The sequence below is a fragment of the Myotis lucifugus genome, unplaced genomic scaffold, assembly GCF_000147115.1.
Source record: "Myotis lucifugus unplaced genomic scaffold, Myoluc2.0 scaffold_6, whole genome shotgun sequence".
Classification (NCBI taxonomy): Eukaryota; Metazoa; Chordata; class Mammalia; order Chiroptera; family Vespertilionidae; genus Myotis; species Myotis lucifugus.
The window spans coordinates 14,037,138-14,056,449 of record NW_005871054.1 but is presented as its reverse complement, the minus strand read 5'-3'; the positions used below and the strand labels follow the sequence as shown (position 1 = coordinate 14,056,449).

The window sequence follows — 19,312 nt, the reverse complement described above, 5'->3', positions numbered from 1 at the left end:
TGGTCACCCCTCTGGTACCAGCATCGACCTTGTTGGAAGCAGAGAAGCAGCTTTCTGAATCTCAATGACCATCCTTCCCTAGGAGCTCCTTTCCCTCCCGCCTCCCAGCATCTTATGTCCGCTCCTGCCCGCGCCTGCTGGCCCAAGCTCATGAGCCCAGCACACACACCTGACCGAGTGCAATAGTCTGACTTGTTTTTTCCAAGAGTTTTGAACGTTAAACACCGAAGAAGAGCTTTGGTGCCAGGTGCCCTGGAGAGAACGGCCACAGATCCCGCTGCTCGGCCCCCAGCTGCTCTGCTTCCTCCCTGCCCAGGGAGCAGCTCTCCACTGGGTTCTGAGAGCTCTTCTAGAAATCTTCCAGGAAATGCTAAGCCCTCCTTACCCCCTTTATTTATTTAGCCGGCCACTGCTGGTGTCTGGTACCGGTGACCACAAGCAACGTAACGAACCCCAGCCACTGTCAGAGTGTGGCTTCGTGGTGGAGAGGACACGCCTGCGTCTGCATCCTGCCTTCCCCACTCACCAGCTTTGTACTCTGGGCAGATCACGGTCTCTGAATCTCGGTTTCCCTATCAAAATGAGGAGATAAGACCCAATCTAGAGGTACTGTGAAGGTTTTATGAGATAACCTATGCCTGGCATACACTATGTTCTAAAAACAAAACCACCCTGTTAGCTGCTGTTGTTGTTACAATTTGAGCAGAAGGGGCTAGACCAGTGGTCGGCAAACTCATTAGTCAACAGAGCCAAATATCAACAGTACAACGATTGAAATTTCTTTTGAGAGCCAAATTTTTTAAACTTAAACTATATAGGTAGGTACATTGTTATTAACTTAATTAGGGTACTCCTAAGCTGGCCTTTGCTAAAAGCGTCCTCAATCTGATTGAGGTACGTTTGCTGAGGTCGACCCCTTCCAACTCTCCCATCCACACTTGTATACTTGTTTCGTCTATCTCCTTTCGTTCATCCTCTCTATATGTCCAAACCATCTCAACATACCTTTCTCAATCCTCGACACTACATCTTCTTTCACTCCACAACGTTCCCTAAAATTAACTTAATAAACTTTACTTAAAGTTTTAAGTCAACTTTGCACTCTACGTGCGCACCCGCACGTGGTATTTTGTGGAAGAGCCACACTCAAGGGGCCAAAGAGCCACATGGGGCTCGCAAGCCACAGTTTGCCGACCACTGGGCTGGACCTCCGAGTTCCCATTCACCACGCTTAGTGCAGCACATAGATAACAAACACAGATGACAAAGGGGCTGTGCTGATCTTTAAGTGCCCTTTTGACATTCACTGGAAGGCACTTGACCCCTGACAGCAAGTTAATTTCTAGGACAGGGGCCCAGCTCTTTACATCACAAAGGAGGATCCTGTGGGCTGGTTTGCTCTGTGGTTGGAGTCTAGTCTGAGATGATGAGGGCAACTTTTGAGCACAGAAGCCAGAGAAAGGCTTTTCCAGGCCACGGGCGGCACCCTTACCTAAGCCAGCCGGTAGGTCCACTGGGCCATCCAGGGGCCTGGGAGAGACTCTATGGCTCCATGTAACCCATCACCATTGCTGGACCGACTGGGGTACCAGGAACTGGGGTATCTGAGGGGTGAGACTTGGAAAAAGCGTGAGAGAATTCTGCCTCTTGAAAGAAAATAAAACTCCAAATGGATTGAGCTCTGGAAGGAGACTCTTGAGGTGGGAGGAACAGTTGGGAACCGAGGCCCTGGTCCGTCCATGTGAGTCTTCCCTGGGCTCCCTGCCCTGATCCCCACTGCTCCTGCCTTGTGGGCCCGGGAGCAGGGGCAACCCCCTTTCTCTTAACTCCCCTTGGTTCAGCTGTGACAGCTGGAATTTCTCAAAAGGCTTCTGTAATCTTAAGGGAGGACAAAAGAGAAATAAACCCAGAAAATCAGAGTAAAAACCAGGCTGGTTTCAAGAGGATGGGACTTTGAGTCCTGTCTCATTCCCAGGAGGGTCTCAAAGTGAGATGTGTCTCTTCATTCTCATCCCCAGGGACGGGACACCTCTGCAGGCCCCTTGCCGGCCTTCCTTCTTAGCACCAGGTCCCCATTCCCATCCCCATGCAGGAGGGCCCTCCTGCACATCTTAGCTTCCCCAGCTCTGGCCAGAACTCTCCTCGGACTCCCCAGAGAAGGCCTCATCTTGGACAAACAGGAAGCAGCTCTACCCTGTGCGGTTCCACTGTCGCAGGAGCCTCTTCACAACTGTCACCCACCGACATGCCTGGAGGGGTGTTTTTCTCACAAATCATGCTCCATTTCACAGATGAGAAAACTGAAATCTCAGCGAGGTTCAATGACATGCTCAGGGTCACTGATTCATGCTAAGATCAGGATTCACCTTCTGTCTCCTGATGCCAAATTCAGTCATTAGAATATTATTGACTGTATTCCTTATGCTGTATTTTACATTCCTGTGACTATTTTGTAACTGCCAATTTGTACTTCTTAGTTTCTTTACCTTTTTCACCCAACCTCCCAATCCCCCTCCTATTTGGCAACCATCAGTTTGTTCTCTTTATCTATTATTTCTGTTTTATTTATTTATTTTGTTGTTTTAGATTTTACATATAAATGAAATCATATAGTATTTGTCTTTCTCTGTCTGACTTATTTCACTTAGTATGATATCCTCTAGGTCCATCCATGTTGTTGCAAATGGCAAGATTTTATTATATTTTATGGTCAAGTAATAGTCCATTGCATATATGTACCACATCTTCTTTATTCAATTGTCTATCAATGGACATCTGGGTTGCTTCCGGATCTTGGCTATTGTAAAAAATGCTGCAGGGGACATGGGATGCATAGAGCTTTTTTGAATTAGTGTTTTGGATGAATACACAGAAGTAGGATTGCTGGGTCATATGGTAGTTCCATTTTTAATTTTTTGAGGAAATTCCATAATAGCTGCATCACTTGGAAACCAACAATGAGTGAGAGTTCTTTTCCCCACATCCTCACCAATACTTGTTATTTTTTTGATGATAGCCATTCTGACAGGTGTGAGGTGATACATCATTGTGGTTTTAATTTGCATCTCTCTGTTGATTAGTGACACTGAGCATCTTTTCATGTCTATTGGCCATCTGTATATCCTTCTTGGAGAAATGTCTATTCAGGTCTTCTGCCAATTTTAAAATTGAATTGTTTTTTTATGTCAAGTGGTATGTGCTCTTCATATATTTTGGATATTAACACCTTATTGTTTGTGCCATTGGCAAATATCTTTTTCAATTCAGTAGATTGTCTTTTCATTTTGTTGATGGTTTCCTTTGCTGTGAAAAAACATTTTTGTTTGATGTAGTCCCATTTTTTTCTTTTTTCTTTTATTTCTCTTGTCCCAGAAGACATGTCCAAACAAAATTACTAAGAACAATGTCAAGGAGTATATTACCTATATTTTCTTCTGGGAGTTTTATGGTTTCAGGTATTACATTTAAGTCTTTAACCATTTTGAGTTTATTCTTGTATATGGTGTAAGAAAGTGGTCTGGTTTCTTTTCCTTTAATTTTTTTTGCATGTACCTGTCCAATTTTCTCAACACCACTTATTGAAGAGACTGTCTTTACCCCATGGTATACTCTTGCCTCTTTTGTCATAGATTAATTAACCATATACAGCCTGCTCTTTTATTGTTTCAGGCCTTCCTTCCCATTCCTCTCTCCTCTCCACCCCCAGAATTCACTGTCGCATGACCAAAGTTGCTGAAGTAGCTTTGATTTACAGATGGAGGAAATGTTTACAGAAAGTCAGTGGACACTCAATAAGTCTTGGTTGAATTACGTTGACAGAAAGAGTTGTTGATAAGCATAGTGATAATAATGAAACTAAACGATCCATTTTGCACAGGGAAAAAACTTGCTGAAAGGAGATAAACAGAGCTGTGACTTAAAATCCAATGATTTAGCAGGGCCGGGGTCATTTTTCCTGGGATTACATTTCGGTTCCTGCGTGGGCTCTGGTGGGGGATATACCTGTTCCAGAAGCGTGTGAGGGATAACATAACAATTAACACCAAACATTTTTCTTCGAAGGTTCTGCAATCGAATAACTAGAAACAGCAAAGCTTAAGTGTGAGAAGCCAGGGAAACATGGCCATAGGAATAACATTCATATTTAATTCATTTAAATGACAGCCTCAAATACAATGTGATTAAAAAAATAAAACAAACATGTGGCGGAGTTTAGAGCATCTGGATCTGTTTAAATTGCTCTTGTTTTTCAAGATCAAAGGTATTATTGATAAAAACAAAAATCTTTGTAATCACTAAATTTAATCCAACTAACGATGATGAGAAGGCCATTGTAAACATGAAACATAACTTGGGAACCAAATATTCCATATTTTCCTCGTTGGGAAAGGCATGCTTTCAGTCATTTGCATTGGATAAAGCTGCAGAACCAGTCAGGAGGGGCTAGTGGACTAATCTGTTGCCAGAGAGAGTCCCCCAACCAGCTGGTTGCAAGGATGGAACTATCAGCCACAGGATAACTGAGTAGTGCCAGGGAATACCTCTGGTTTCATACGATCCATAGGAGGGAGAGAAGCAAGCTTGCATTGGATGAGGAAGAAATTGAAATCGATAGAAGAAAAAAATGTCCCCTGGAGAGAAATGTTGCCTAAGAACAAAGTAAAAATACACCTGTCTATGCTTGACTTAGTAATTCAAGCCTTAGGTCTAGGTTTAAATTTTTACTCCTTCTTGATCCTTGGGGAACTTGCCCCATCAACATTTCAATTTAATTAACAAATAGTGAGTGCGTGGTCCTGGGTTAGAAGGTGACCACTCTTCTTGCTTGTGGCTTCTCTGGTTTCTTCTTAAATCACAAATTTTGATTTAGCCTTCTTGCTAATTACATCCTTCTCTGGGCATTCTCAAATGCTGTAGAAAGAGAATCTTATGGGCACAGCTCATCTTTGGACTGGCTGCCCTTGATCCAAGTGTCTACTCCTTGTCCAGTCAGCTCTTCTAGTGCTAGAGAAGTGGGAATGGTGGATCATTAAGGCCCAAACATGGCAACTTACAGACTACCCATAACTATGAGTGTCTGTCAGAATAACACTTAGGGCATGGCAAGTCTGAGGTTGGGTCTGTCCAGTTTAGGAGTGTCATCCAGTGCTGTATCTAGCTACAGCATTTGGAAGCAGCAACCTGACTAACTAGGAATGGTTAAGAGAAAGAAGCTTCTACCTGGTAGTTGTCTGGAATCTCAGTCCTCTCACAATATCACCACTCCTTCCTCAAACACACCCTCTTACCACACATTGGGAGCATTTCCTGACATGATATGAATAAGGGTGGACAAGCTAGAAGGAAATCAGCAAAGTAGTCCTAATATCAACATGAGGAATGGCTGTGAATTTTACAAGGGAGAACATTGATCTTCACCAGGAAGATCACAAGAAGAGAGAAAGAAGATAGATCCAACAGAGAACTTGATACCCAGCCAATTCAGAGGATGAAATAAACCAGACCCTCAGGATGCTGAAATAAGAATCTAATAAAACGGCAATTGATGTAATCAAGACTAACGGCAGGTCAAGATGTGAGAATGAATGTAAAAGGACTGAGTATTGATTCCCCAATGCTAGTATAGTGGTGACCAACAAAGAGGGCACATCCTAGCCTCTCTGTTTACAACTTCAAGTGAATTTCATAATTGCCAATTGATTTGTCTTTTCAGCACTACAGGAATTTCTCTTGGTGGGTATATGAAGATATTAAAAAAAACACTTAGCTATAGATCAATCTTTGTTCTGTATTTAGAAGCTACTGTAAAATCCTCCCTCCTTTCCTTCCTTCTTTTCAGCAATATTTATGAACATCTCTTTTGTGCAGGGCATCACATGCACAAATAGAGTTTTTTACTCAACAGCATGATAAATACAAATATATGTAATACAGAAAGGGTCTATCATTTATCAAATACTTGTTATTTATCGGGTAGTATTCTAAGCTCTTTACACATACCAATTAATCAACAGCCTTTAAAGGTAGGTACTAATATTATCCTTACTTGTGAAATTAAAAAGCCGAGACACAGTGGTTCAATAACTTCCTCAAGACCACAGTCAGAAGTTGGAAAATTAAGCAATTGGCCTCAATGCTAGTGGGCCACTCGGGCAATCTCAGGATGTGGAAACGGTGACGCTCAGTAGGAAAAGGAAGAGTTGCTTGTCTGTTACAGTTGACCCTCTTTCCCTGGGGGTGTTTTTCTGGAGGGAGAAGTTTGAGGGGGATAGGAGGACAGGAGGACTGGTCTGCCACAAGTGCCATCTGAGTCATTAAGTAACATGGGAACAGCCCCTGGGGAGGGCACTGGAACAGAAGTCCTGAATTTGAACCCTGCTTGACCTTGGGCAAGCCTTTTACCTTTTCTTTCCATGGTTATGATCAACCGAGGAAGCATTTTTTAATACTGTGAAGAGCCATTTAAATATTTGATATGATATGGCCGTGGCTCAGCGGACATGCTCGAGCACAGCTAACTTCTGTGTCAGTGGTGAGCCCTTGCTTTGAATTGTGAGCACAGGCTGGATCCATAGCCCTTAACTGAAATGTGTTCACTTGCATTGACCTGCCCCTTCAGTGAAGCCGGGTCCCAAGGAGGACGTGGGGTCTGGAGGAACCAACCTGAGAGACTCAAGAAGAGAAGGGCCAATGGCTTTCCTCAGGAGAGTTTGCTCCAGGATTTTTACCATCTTTCTCAGACTAGCAACTGCTATACCTTCATAAGAAACGACTGAGACAAGTCTGCCTGTGGCGAGATAAAGGGAAAGAGAAATGAGGCATGAAAGGCCATGTATTATATGATTCCACTTACATAAAATGTCCAGAATAGGCAAGCCCAGAGAGACAGAAAACAGGTTAGTAGTTGCCAGGGGCAGGGAGGATGGGGGAATGGGGAGGGACTGCTAATGGGTAGGGGATTCTTTCTGGGGTGATGAAAATGTTCTACAAATTGACAGTGGTGATAGTTGCACAATCTGTGAGTTTACTACAAATATTGAACAGAACTCTTAAAAGGGTGGCTTTTATAACATGGAAATGAAATCTCAATTTTAAAAAAGATAAAGTTAAGAGAGGAGACCCCCCAGCAAGGTTCCCATTGCTATGGAAGATTTCCTCTTTGTGGAAGTCTGTTTGAGTGGAGGGGAAGCCATAAGGACCCAGAGCTTCAGAGAACATAAGTCATTGAGGGGCCCGCCTGGGCTCTTTGAGGAACAGAGTCACAGGCTGGCCCCCTGCACAAACAGCCAGCGGAGAGAGAGGCAGGCAGGCCCCCAGGCCCTTTCCTCTCTGGGCAACAGTCCCCAGAAGACCAAAGCAACATCAGCTACCGCAGAGAGGACCCAGGTGGAATGTCTGTCTTTGAAAGCACACCCCAAGCACTTGGTCACTGGGAGAGGGAGCCGTGACCCAGACTTGGCACGTACGTTGTGGTTTGGTGGGATGTGGGGGCACTGCGCTCCATGTCAATGTCAGTCTGAAGCTGAAGAGTGAAAAACTCCCTGACCCTTTGCACTTTCCCTGTGGCTTACCTCAAGCACATGCACACACTCTCCCCGCTTTGGGGGAGGCCTTGGAAGGAAATATGTTGTTTTCTTAATAAAGAAAATATAGCAAGTATTCATCTTGGTCTACAAACTCAGGTATACACACACACAAATCACTTTATATATTTTCTTTAAGTCAACTTAATTCCAACTCTAAAGTCCCAACATTCAGTGGGCTGGTAGGAAATTCAGTCATTGCTGGATGCACCTACCATCTGGCCCCAGGCAGCACCAGGATCTGGGTTTATGTGTTGCCTGAAGGGGAAGTGCCTCCAGTGCTTAGGGAGTCAGGATCCAGGCCTAAGTTCCATTGAAGTCTGGCAGCATGGGACAGGGGTCTTGCACAGGGTTGGGAATCTCTCAGTCTCCCCTACTGAGATCTTACCATCTCCCCAGGAAGATGCCCTATTATGTAGGGGTTCCTACAGCATAGGTTTTATTCCTTAGATACTAAAGTCCAAGCGCTTTCCAAGGGCTCAGAAAATGTCTGATTATTGGAATTAAGCCCATGGGTTCCAAAATACAAAAAAGAGAACCGTGAAACTGAACTGAATATTGTCATCCTCATTCATGTTAAAATTAATATGCACGAACATTTCATTCTGTTTGAAAAGAGTTTGCTAGTTAGATACTTTCACTTAGCAATAATTTCTGAGTATAATGTTTGCTAAGTCACCTTTGGTCAGGAAAAAAAACAACAACCCACAGAGCAAACTAGTGGCACCAGGGAACAACTCTGGAACAACCAAGAAGTGACATTCATGTCACGCCAGGTTCCTTAAATCAGGGCTTCTTAAACATTCATGTGCCTGTGAGTCACCTAGTAGTCTACTGTCATTCAAATGCAGTTCTGGTTCAGTAGATCTGGGACTGAGGTTGGACTTTTCTAAAAACACCCCCAGATGGGGTAAAGCTGATGCTGGTAGTCCCCAGGCCACATTTTGTGTAGCTAAGCTCTAGAGCATGCTTTCATTTATTGCTTCTTGTTCCAGAACTTCCAGTGCCCTCAGCTGACCAGAGTCCTCTGTCTCCATCAGGTATTGATACTTAGATCCTGACCCCTCTCTCCAATCGGGGTCCCACTGAGTTCTGTGTCCAGGAAATGCATATTCCATCCAGCTCTCTGGCTTTTTCTTAAGCTGTTTCTATGCCCTCCCTTCTGGTCTATGCAAGTGAGATCCTTTGCACCCATCAGCATCCAACTTAACTGCTGCTTCCTCTGTGAAATCTGCCCCAAACTTGCCAGCTCGTATTGCTTCCTTCCTTTCTTCCCTGAATTCCGTTTTTGTAACCCTCAGTTTGGCTCTGATTAGATCCTCTGTCATGTTATTAGCTAACTCTTTTGAAGATGTCTGTCTTATTTCTCCAACTAGGCTGGAAGGCCCTGGCGGACGTTGCTAAGATTTCCCCTTTTTTTTTTCTTCTTGCAGTCTAGACTTGGCTCTGCCATTAATTAACCACATGATCTTAGAAAAATCACTTTATTTCTCTGAACCTTGGGTCCCTCATTTGTAAAATGAGGAGTTGAACTAACTCAGAGGCTGCTGAAAGCCTGTCTGCCTCTAAAATCCCTTGGTTCCATATGGTTCTGACTACCCTACGTTGCCTAGGACATGGTTGACATCCAAGAACACACCTAGTGGATTTAATTAAATTGAAATTTTAAGCAAGGAAAGGCTATCTGTCCCCGGGGAGGTCGTGAATAAATGGCCCTGGGGCAATGCAACAAATCACGGCTGTAGGAGAGATTCATTCTTCCTGTGCCTCCCCCACTTGGGGGCCACTCCTCTGCGTCTGGAATTTGCCATCTCTTCTCGGCGCTAGGTGCTTCCCTCCTTCCATTCTTTACCACGACCACAGAGAAAACAAAAAACAAGGAGGGAAATGCATGTCTAGGGGTGTGAGAGAGACACAGGAAAGGAAAGGGGTGGGAGAGAGGGAGTGGGGGAGGAAAAGGGGCGGTGGCGGAGGAGAAGGGTGGAACATGAGGTCATAATCTGGAGGGACCAGACTTTTCAGAAATCATCTGTCACAGCAACCTAGCCACCAGAAGATGTAAATAAATTAAGATGGTAATTCCAGCTCAGATTTGTGGTGTTGTGAACAGGCCTTCCAAGCTCGGCTCTCACGGTGTGTGATGTCACCCACATGCCTTGATGGAATTAGAGCCCTAATTTATTTATGGTTGGGGATATGCTATTCCTTATGGCATTGCAATTGTCTTTATTTTATAGGCTGCTTGAAGCAATTTAATATGGTTGGATCCCGCAGAGGATGCATACCAGCAGAAACTCAACAAGTGAGAGCTGGCTGGCTAGAGGCACCACAGTGCTCCCTCCTCGTGGACAGCCGGCTGCCCAGAGCCATGGAAGGCCTGCCAAAGAATGGAGCTTCAGATTTTTTTCATCTTCCTCAGGGGCATCCCCCTGAGGAAACAGGGACCTCTCCAGTGCGATACTCAGGAGCCATCACAGTAGGTGTCATCTTCTCAGAGAGTTGGCCAACCAACTGTGGAAACGAACCCCGAGCAGGATCAAATAGGGTCAGAGTTTAAGGGGACAACCACTTCATGCTTGGAGTTGAAGCAGGACATTGTTCAAACTACTCGACACCATGTATGGAGGCGCCTGGACCAGCAAACAGTGTGGGATAATATAAGAATTTGGAGTTAGGCCCTAGCTGGTTTGGCTCAATGGATAGAGCGTCAGCCTGCGGACTCAAGGGTCCCAGGTTCGATTCCAGCCAAGGGCACATGCCTGGGTTGCAGGATCAAATAGGGTCAGAGTTTAAGGGGACAACCACTTCATGCTTGGAGTTGAAGCAGTGATGTTTCTATCTCTCTCTCCCTCTCCCTTCTTCTCTAAAAATCAATAAAATATATTAAAAAAAAAAGAATTTGGAGTTAGAAGCCTTGTGTAGAAGCCTTAACTCTGCCACTATCTGTATTGTTCTGGGCATTTCACTTAATGAAACTTCAGTCCTTACAGGTAAAATGGAAATAACATTTTCTGCATCAGAAAGTTATTGAGATGACCAAATGCCAATGTAGGCAAAGTAATCCCTGACTATAGCTCTGGCCTGGGGAGGCAACAGGTAGATGACCTCACTTGTAGTACAAGCCCTCCTCTGGAAGCTCTTGAATTCCCATGGGAACCAAACCTCAGGACAGTAAAGCCACCTACTGATATCCTGCATCCCCCACCCTTTGACCAACAGTCATCATGGAGACTGACTGAGTCCACTCTTGTTGGAGTACCCAGACATTAGACTTCTCTAGGCTACAATGCTGGCAGGCTCCAGAGTCTTATGAACCAGGGGTCCCTTCTCCCTTGTAAATTCTCCTCTCATTCCTCTTCTGTAGGAATAATACACATGCTTTTCTCATTTGATAGTTTTAAACATTAACTTGTCTTTCTTGAGTGCATTCTTGTAAGCGCTCATTGTATCATGGAGCAATGTGTTTCTTCCTTTTCAGTTTCAAGTCTCTGGAATGTTCTGGGGTCTCACTTGAGGAAGAAACAGTTAGGTACAGAAAGGAACTGTAGTTGAGAATATATAACTAACTATATCATTCTAATTGCTATGGAACATAGCTATATGTATTTAAAGAAATAGTCAAATGATGAATGAAAGAAGATTTACACAACTGTACACCTTAGCATATACTACAATTTCCTCACCTATGAAATAAGGACTCTTCACCAAATGCCTCTGGCAGTCACATCCAGTTAATAATATCCTGTAGATCTATAGTTTATTCCACCATTGGCAGTATATTACATAGGGTTCACTACTCACAGCAGATGCCATTGATTAATCACAACACTATTCTATGTGCCTCAAACAATCCCTTTCCAAATCATTTTACCACACAAGATGAAGTCCATTTGCCTCCTGGGTTTACTCATCTATATATATAAAAGCCTAAGCGACTGAACAACCGAACGACCAGTCGACCAGTCGCTATGACACACACTGACCACCAGGGGGCAGACGCTCAATGCAGGAGCTGCCCCCTGGTGGTCAGTGCGCTCCCACAGCGGGAGTGCTGCTCAGCTGACCAACCTGTCCCCATGGCCCACCAGCCTGGTGCGACAGCTACTCACTCCTTCAGTAGTCCTACAGGTCCAATCTCCAGAGAATGGGCCAGGCACCAACGGACCGGTGGTGCTGCTGCCGACAGGATCCTGACAGCACCACTGGTCTCCTGGAAGTCAGCCTCGGGCACGGTGGCCGCTTCCCCTTCCTAGACACTCCACAAGGAAGAAATGATATAAAAGCAGCCACCAGGTGGCTCCTGCCAACCGGCACAAACTGGATCCCGGGCCAGCAAGGATGTTCCACCACTTGCCTGGAGGGCTGATCGCGTCCCCCCCACCCGCCTTGGGATGGGTGCCAGACGCAGGGCTCATGGCTGGCAAACACTGCTGTGGTGGCATGAGCCGTTCCCGTTCAGGACTGAGTGGGCGTGAGCCCGTGGCAGGTGCAGTGGGGCCAGAATGAGCAGGAGTGGCTGGCAGGAGCTGGACTGCTGGTTTTGGCCCAATCCCCACAGGCCATGCTGAGGGACCCCACCGGTGCACGAATTCGTGCACCGGGCCTCTAGTTCAATCATAAGACAACTGTTGAACAACCATTTTTTTCTACTTAAAAAACGTATTTTATTACCTTCTCTATTCCCTTAGCTCCCTCTGAGATCAATACCATGAGGAAAATTCTATTAAAAAATATAAAATGCAATAGGTAAAATGATTTTTAGATACAGCAATGAGAAGCAGCATCATGGGAGAAGTAACACTTGAAATACTATTAAAACTATAACACTAATAACCACTACCACTTGGCAGAAGACCTGCTATATAACAGGCATTGAGCTTTCCCTTGATCTCACCAATCCTAACATCAATACTTTGAGGTATTTGTTATTTTTCTCATCTTACAGATATGGAAACTGAAGCTCAGAGGAGTTAACTCATTTGCTCTGGGTCATACAGCACACAAGTGTCAGAGCTGGATTCACCACTGATGTCCACAGTGGGTAGATTTTTCATAGGTAGAAATAGAGAAAAGGAGATAGAAGCTCTGATTAGCACCCCCCAAAATGAAATATGTAGGTATAAATCTAACAAAATATGTGCAAAATTTATATAAAAAGCACAAAATGCAATGGGTAAAATGATTTTTAGATACAGCAATGAGAAAAACTACAAAACTCTGATGAAAGATATCAAACACTGACAGAAGGTATTTACATCAAATAAATGGAGAGATAGTCCATGTTCATGAATAGGAAGACTCAATATGGTCAAGATGTCAGTTCTTCCCAACTTCATCTATAGAGCTGATTTAACTCCAGTCAAAATCACAGCAAGTATTTATGGATATTGACAAACTGCTTCTAAAGTTTATATGGGGAGGCCAAAAATCTGGAATAGCCAACACAATATTGACCAAGAATAACAAAGTCAGAGAACTGATAGTACCAAATGTCAAGACTTACACTAAAGCTACAGTAATCAAGACAATGTAGTACTGGCAAAAGGACAGATAACTAGATCAATAGAACAGAATAGAGAGCCCAGTAACAGACCCATATAAATGCAGTCAACTCATCTTTGACAAAGGAACAGGTAGTCTTTTTGACAAATGGTGCTTGAACAACTGGACAAAAAAATGCATCTAGACACAGACCTTATACCCTTCATAGGACTAGAGGGGAGGGGACAGGAGAGGCCTGAGGAAAAGGAAATTGGATAACTGTTTAAAACACATTGCAATTAATATGCAAATGGCCCTTGCATAATGAGATTAATATAAGATGAGCACAAGGAAAGCTGGGCCACTTGAAGGCAGGCGCATACATCCCAGCGCCAACTTAGAAGAGGAAGGTGTGGTCTCCAGTCTCCGTTCAGCCCCAAAGGACCCTCATAGCTGACCCCAAGTTACCCGGATACTCCCAGGCATCAATGAAAACATTCAAGACAGAGCCACCTAAGGTCACTGAGCTCTCACCTGGGCCAAAAGGCAGAAGCAATGAATCCACTAGGAAATGTTTGCAACTGGGGAGCCCTGTGCCTAATTCCTGTAATCTTGTTCCAGAAGGGGGAAGGCCTCAATGCTGGGCTTGTGGGCTTTCTCCTGGGGGCTAGGAGGATGGACAATGACTGGATGGGCAGGTTCCAGGGTGGGAACCAGGAAAATAATGTGCTTGTATTCTGCAAAGCAATTTCCTGAGGCAGTTATGAACTTCAGGTCTGGGTGGAGGACAAATGCCAGTGTGAGATTCGGAGTGGGAAATAACAGAGCAGGACACCCCTAAGGCCCTCTCCCAGGAACCTGAGCAGATGGGGGTACCATGAGGAAGGAGGGAGTAGAGAAAAGGGAGGCCAGTTCCAGACCTGATGGGAACAGAATTTCAGAGCTTTCTGGATGAGGGGCAGCGTGAGGACAGGCTCACCAGTGGGTCACTAGGTTCAGAATGGTTGTTTGAAGTGATGGCTGGTGCCCTTTTCGGGGGGAGCTGAGGGTACCCGGGTTTACCTCTCAGTGAAAGACACTTAGTGTCTCATAGTCAGGGTGTCCTCTCCATCACTTCCCATTCCTGGGCCTCAGTTTCCTCATTTCTAAATGAGACATTTGGATTCGATGACTGGACAATCTGTCTTCCAACTATAAGTTCTGTCTGACAAGACACAGGAAGCTCTTGTCTTCAGGAACTTAGCGTTGAAATAAGGAGGCTCAGACAGAGCACCCCAGTGTGGGAATGTATTGCTTAGACAGCAAATGTAGAGAGAAGGAGCTGAGCTGGGGAAGCTGGCTGATGCTTGGGGAAGCTCAGAGCTATAGGCTGGGGGACCGGGCTGAGCGGAACCGAAGCCTCTGATCAGACCCAGGTCAGACACTGGCTGTGGTGGTGACTCCAGACCCACAGCCGCCCAGGTCTCTCCCCATTCTCACAGTGGCACCTGGGACCCAGGTCAGGAGCTGCAGCCTCAGAGACCCCGCTCCTTTTAAGCTCAGCAGCTCCCCTGCCTCTTTGGGCCACTGAGACGCTAACCTGCGGGCCCTGAGAGGCGGCTCAGCCAGCATCTTGAACTCATTTTCCAGCACGAGGGGGCCTGGTTTTATGTCACAGTCCAAGGCACGTGTTTACTCAGCTTCTCTGCTCCCCAGCCCAAGGAAAGATAACTGAACTTGATGGATAACCACTAATTGGATCATTACCTTCATTTCGAAATGATTGCCCCTAGCCCCTGGGGGCATTAGTTCCGAGCTGGGGCCCCCAATCCGGCCCAACACAGGCTGCGGGCAGAGGACAGCTCCATCAGCTCAGGCCCAGCAGTACTGCGACTCCACGAGGGCTCACAGCTGTGCTCCTGCCAAACTGTACCTTCCAAACAGCCCCTCCCCAATCCCTCCCGGACGCCATGTGCCCAGCCAGTCCTGGTGTACCTTACTCCCGCTGACACCCCCCCTCCCCCCCCAAGTGCCCTCTCGTCCTTGTTCCCAGTGGGACCGGGAACACCAGCTCCCACACCCCTCCTCTCTGCCTGTCTGAGGCCCCCCTCCCTGGGTGCACCCCCTCCCCACTGCACACAGTTTACTTCCCCAGATGGAGAACAGGGTCCTCCAGGCAGGCTCACCTCCCTTCTCTCAGGCCCTTCTGTGTTGCCGGCACTGGGCTGGGCACACTGCAGTGGCTTGTGGGTTGATTGATGTTATGGGGCAGGAGGAACAGGCAGGAAGGGAGGGCGATTGATTCCAGCTGAGGCAGGAGGGAGGCGGGGCAGACGGAGGGTAATGGATGCCAGGATGGTGGGGGCAGGAGGGTCAGTAGCTAGAAGGAGCCCCCACCCCTCTGCCCTGGTGGCTCAGACCTGCAAGCCTGGGTTAAAAAACGTCATTTACAGAAGAAATCCCTCTGAGAGTGATTAAATAAATGACCATAACTCCTGGGATGAAATATGACAGCCATTAAAAATGCTTTGAAGAATATTTCATGATGTAGGGAAACGTTCCGACCCAATGAATGAAGAAACCAAGTCACAAAAGATAATGTACAATATGATTCCATTAAAAAAAAATGTTAAAACACACATAGAGGGTAACGGTAGCGGACATGGACCTGCATGGTGCTACGGGCTTCCCATGGTCATTTCCTGCAGTCTTCCTATCAGCCCTAGGAGCTAGGTTCTGGCTCATTTCATGTACCCTCATTTTACATAGACGTGGAAACCGAGGCACAGACATGAAGGACCTGCTCCCACGTCCTATCTCGAAGCCTTTAGGGTTCTGAGTTCCTTATGGTGCCTGGAGTGTCCTCCCACAGGGGAACCGGGGCAAAACCGTGTAAAGCCATGTTCTGTGGAGATGTGTTGGAGGTGTGTCATGTGGAAAAGGGTCGGCTGTGCGTGGTGTGTCCCAGGCTGGAGACAGGGAGGCCCACTGTGGCTGACAAGGAGGAGGAAGGCTTCCTAGTTGCTGCTGGGCAGGGAGGAAGCCTGCATCCCCGGGAGTAACCAAGAATGAGCTGGGGAGGGGTTTCACATCAGGGAGACCTCTGAGGACTTCTTTTTTTATTTTTTAAAATGTATCTTTATTGTTGAACATATGACAGATGTACCATTTTTTCTCTCCATTGACCCCCCTCCACTCCACACCCATCTGCCCTGAGGATTTCTAATGTTCACAGTCTATGAGCTAGCTGGGGAGAAAAACCCAGGGCTTTCCCTGGCCCGGTGCTGGGCAGAGAATCCAGGGGCTCAGGAGCTGCTTTTCACCCCTATTATGGGCTGATTTTTGGGGTCCTCCAAATAAGTATGTTGAAAACCTACCCCCTCATGTGATGGTATTAGGAGATGGGGGGGCCTTTGGGAGATGATTTGAATTAGATGAGGGCTTGAGGGTGGGGACCTCATGAATGGGATTAATGTCCTTATAAGAGTCAGGAGAGCCAGACCCGTGTGGCTCAGTGGTTGAGCAACAGCCTATGAATCAGGAGGTCATGGTTTGATTCCCTGTCAGGGCACTTGCCTGGATTCGCTTGGTCCCCAATAGGGGGCGTGCATGAGGCAGCTAATCAATGATTCTCTCTCATCATTGATGTTTCTATCTCTCTCTCCCTCTCCCTTCCTCTCTGAAATCAAATATATATATATATATATATATATATATATATATATATATATATATATAGTGAGAAATAAATTTCTGTGCCATGAAGATGAAAAAGGTTGAAAATCACTGCCCCAATCCCATGGCTGGGGTCCTTCTAAGAAGAGAAAATGTAGACAGAGTCAGAGACACTGGGAGAACGCCATGTGAATTTGGAGGCAGCGATTGGAGTGATACCTCCACAAACCAAAGAAGGCTACAAATCCCGGGGGGAGGGACACAGAGCTGCTTCTCACTTCGAACACCCCGAAGGAAGCAACCCCTTCCCCCCCCCCACTCCCGCCCATGCTAATACCTGGATTTCGGATTTCTAACATCTTGGACTGCAAGAAAATAAATTTCTGCTGTTTAATCGCCATTTGTTACAGCCGCCCCAGGAAAAGAGTAGTTTCTTACATGTCAATTCAAGCCCAGAGTGCCCCCTTTTCCTCGCCTAAAACCAGCAGACTTCTTCAGAACCCACTTTCAGAATCCTCCTCTCTGGGGTCGGCCCAGATCTGGTTAGGAGGCTTATTGTATGAGTCCATCTGGCAGCTGCCTCAGGAGGCGATGGAGGCCAATAGGTGAGTGAACAGCTCATTCCTGGGGCCCCCAGAGAAGGCTCTGTGGAGAAGAGGCCTGAGAGAGAGAGAGAAGAAACTGGAGATGTAGGGTAAGTAGCTTCTTTGAGAGGGAACAGAGAGCAGTGCACGTAAAAGCACCTGGCATGATAAGGCGTGGTGTTTATTACATTGTAGGTGGTCACTTCATGGTAGCAAAGAAAGTGAAAGGATGCAAGCTGTCCTGGAAGCAGCTGAACCCAGGCAAGACCCACTGTAAATTTGCTAGATACAAGTGTTAGGCAAGAGCATTGTTAACTACATTGACTTGAGTGAATTGTCAAAGGCAGTGGGGGAAACCAAGCCTTTGGCCTCAAAAGTCATGGCTTCTGGCTTTGACTCTGCCGCTTCCTAGTTTTTGTGAAGTTGGGAAAAATCATTTCTCTCTCTGAACCTCAGGTTCCTAACTGTAAAATGGAGATGATAAATGTGCCTTAGCTTACACGGTTATACAGATGGAATGGCAACGAATTTGCAAGTGCTTTATAAACTGCAAAGCACAATATGAACATAAAATATTATCCATCTTATGATTGCCACCAGGCCAATCTCTTTACCGTCCTGTGAATGCCCCATACCCATTTGTGCCTCTGAGTTTTTGCTCATGGTCTCTTTGCCCACTTGCAAGTCCCTCTGTGTTGGTTAGGATTAGAGTTGGATACACGTAACAGAAGAGTCAAGGCAACAGAGGTATGTTTCTCTCTCATGTAATAGTCTGCCGGCTTCCCAGGGCTGGTGTGGGGGACTTAGGATCGTTGCATTTTGTTGCTCTGCTGTGTCTGGTTGCCATTTCCAAGGTCACTTTATGGCCCAAAGTAGCTGCTGGCACTCCAGCAGGCATCCACATTTCAGCAAGGAGGGGTCAAAGAGAGGGCAGGCTTCCTGTCTTTAAAGACACTCTCTAAAATTTGCATATGCCCCCTTTTTATATATCCTATTGGCCACAACTTAATCCCATGGGCACATCTATCTTCCAGAGGAACTGAAAAATGTGTTTTATTCTAGGTGGTCATGCGCCCAGCTGAAACTCAGGGTTTTATTATCATTGAAGAATAGAGGGGAATATTTAGGAAGAACTAGCATCTCTACCATTCCACTCATTTCTCCTCCATGGACTCGTATTCCATTCTTTGAGATCAAGTCAAGCTTATCTGCAAAATAAGGGGTTTGGATCATTAGGAAGGTACCTAGCTAGTCCATAGGCAGGCAGCGAGCTAAAGGCTTTGACGTGAATCATCTCATTTACCCTGCAGTGCAGCTGTGGGGGAGGCGCTATCATTGCCTCTTATAGATGAGGATGCGGATTGTGGCTCAGAGAGCTGTGCAATGTCCTAGTTTAGGTTTCCTGGGACACAAACTCTGAGGTGGAGAGCAGCAGTTAGTGGGCAGGACAGGGATCAGAGAGCGCTCTGGGGGCTAACGCCCGTGCAAGAGAGGGAGGGGATGGAAGCAGGACTGGGCAGAAGGGAACGCTGGGCTGTGATGCAGTTTCAATAAAGCTCTCAGCTGGCTCCCAGGGACACTGGAGCTAGGATAGGCCTGCAGAGCTGTCCCAAGCCGGCGCTGGGGGGACAGGCCTGTAGACCCTAATGCTGGTCACTCACTGAACACAGGCTGTCCCAGGAAGAGGGCCTGGCATTGGGCAAATCGCTCTCTTCAGCTAAGCAACCCCGGAGGAGGCTGAGAGCTGAGGGCTCCCTGCTGGCAGCACCCCCAGCGGCTGCACCTGTAAGTCCTTCCTTCTTGAAGCAGGACCCTGGAGGGATCAGGGTTCCCCACATCAAGCCTCTTGCCTAAGCTCGCACGAAGCAGCAAGTGACAGAGACGGGACTAGCACCAGGACATGTGACTCCAGCAGCTGGGCTTTCGCAGTTAAACGATTTGCTCCAAGTCACAGCAACCAGGAAATGCCCACCACGCAAGCAGCCTCCTCTACATGCCGAAGCACTTTGT

General features: G+C 46.3%; 1 long non-coding RNA gene across 1 annotated transcript in view; it reads right to left on the bottom strand.

Moving 5' to 3' along the window:
* Window positions 1-17,138: 17,138 nt before the first annotated feature.
* LOC106695112 overlaps window positions 17,139-19,312 on the bottom strand; it is a 50,668-nt gene continuing 48,494 nt past the window's right edge. The window contains exon 6 of the long non-coding RNA XR_002827125.1: window positions 17,139-17,378. This is a non-coding gene — a long non-coding RNA (uncharacterized LOC106695112). The remainder of the gene's footprint in view (window positions 17,379-19,312) is intronic.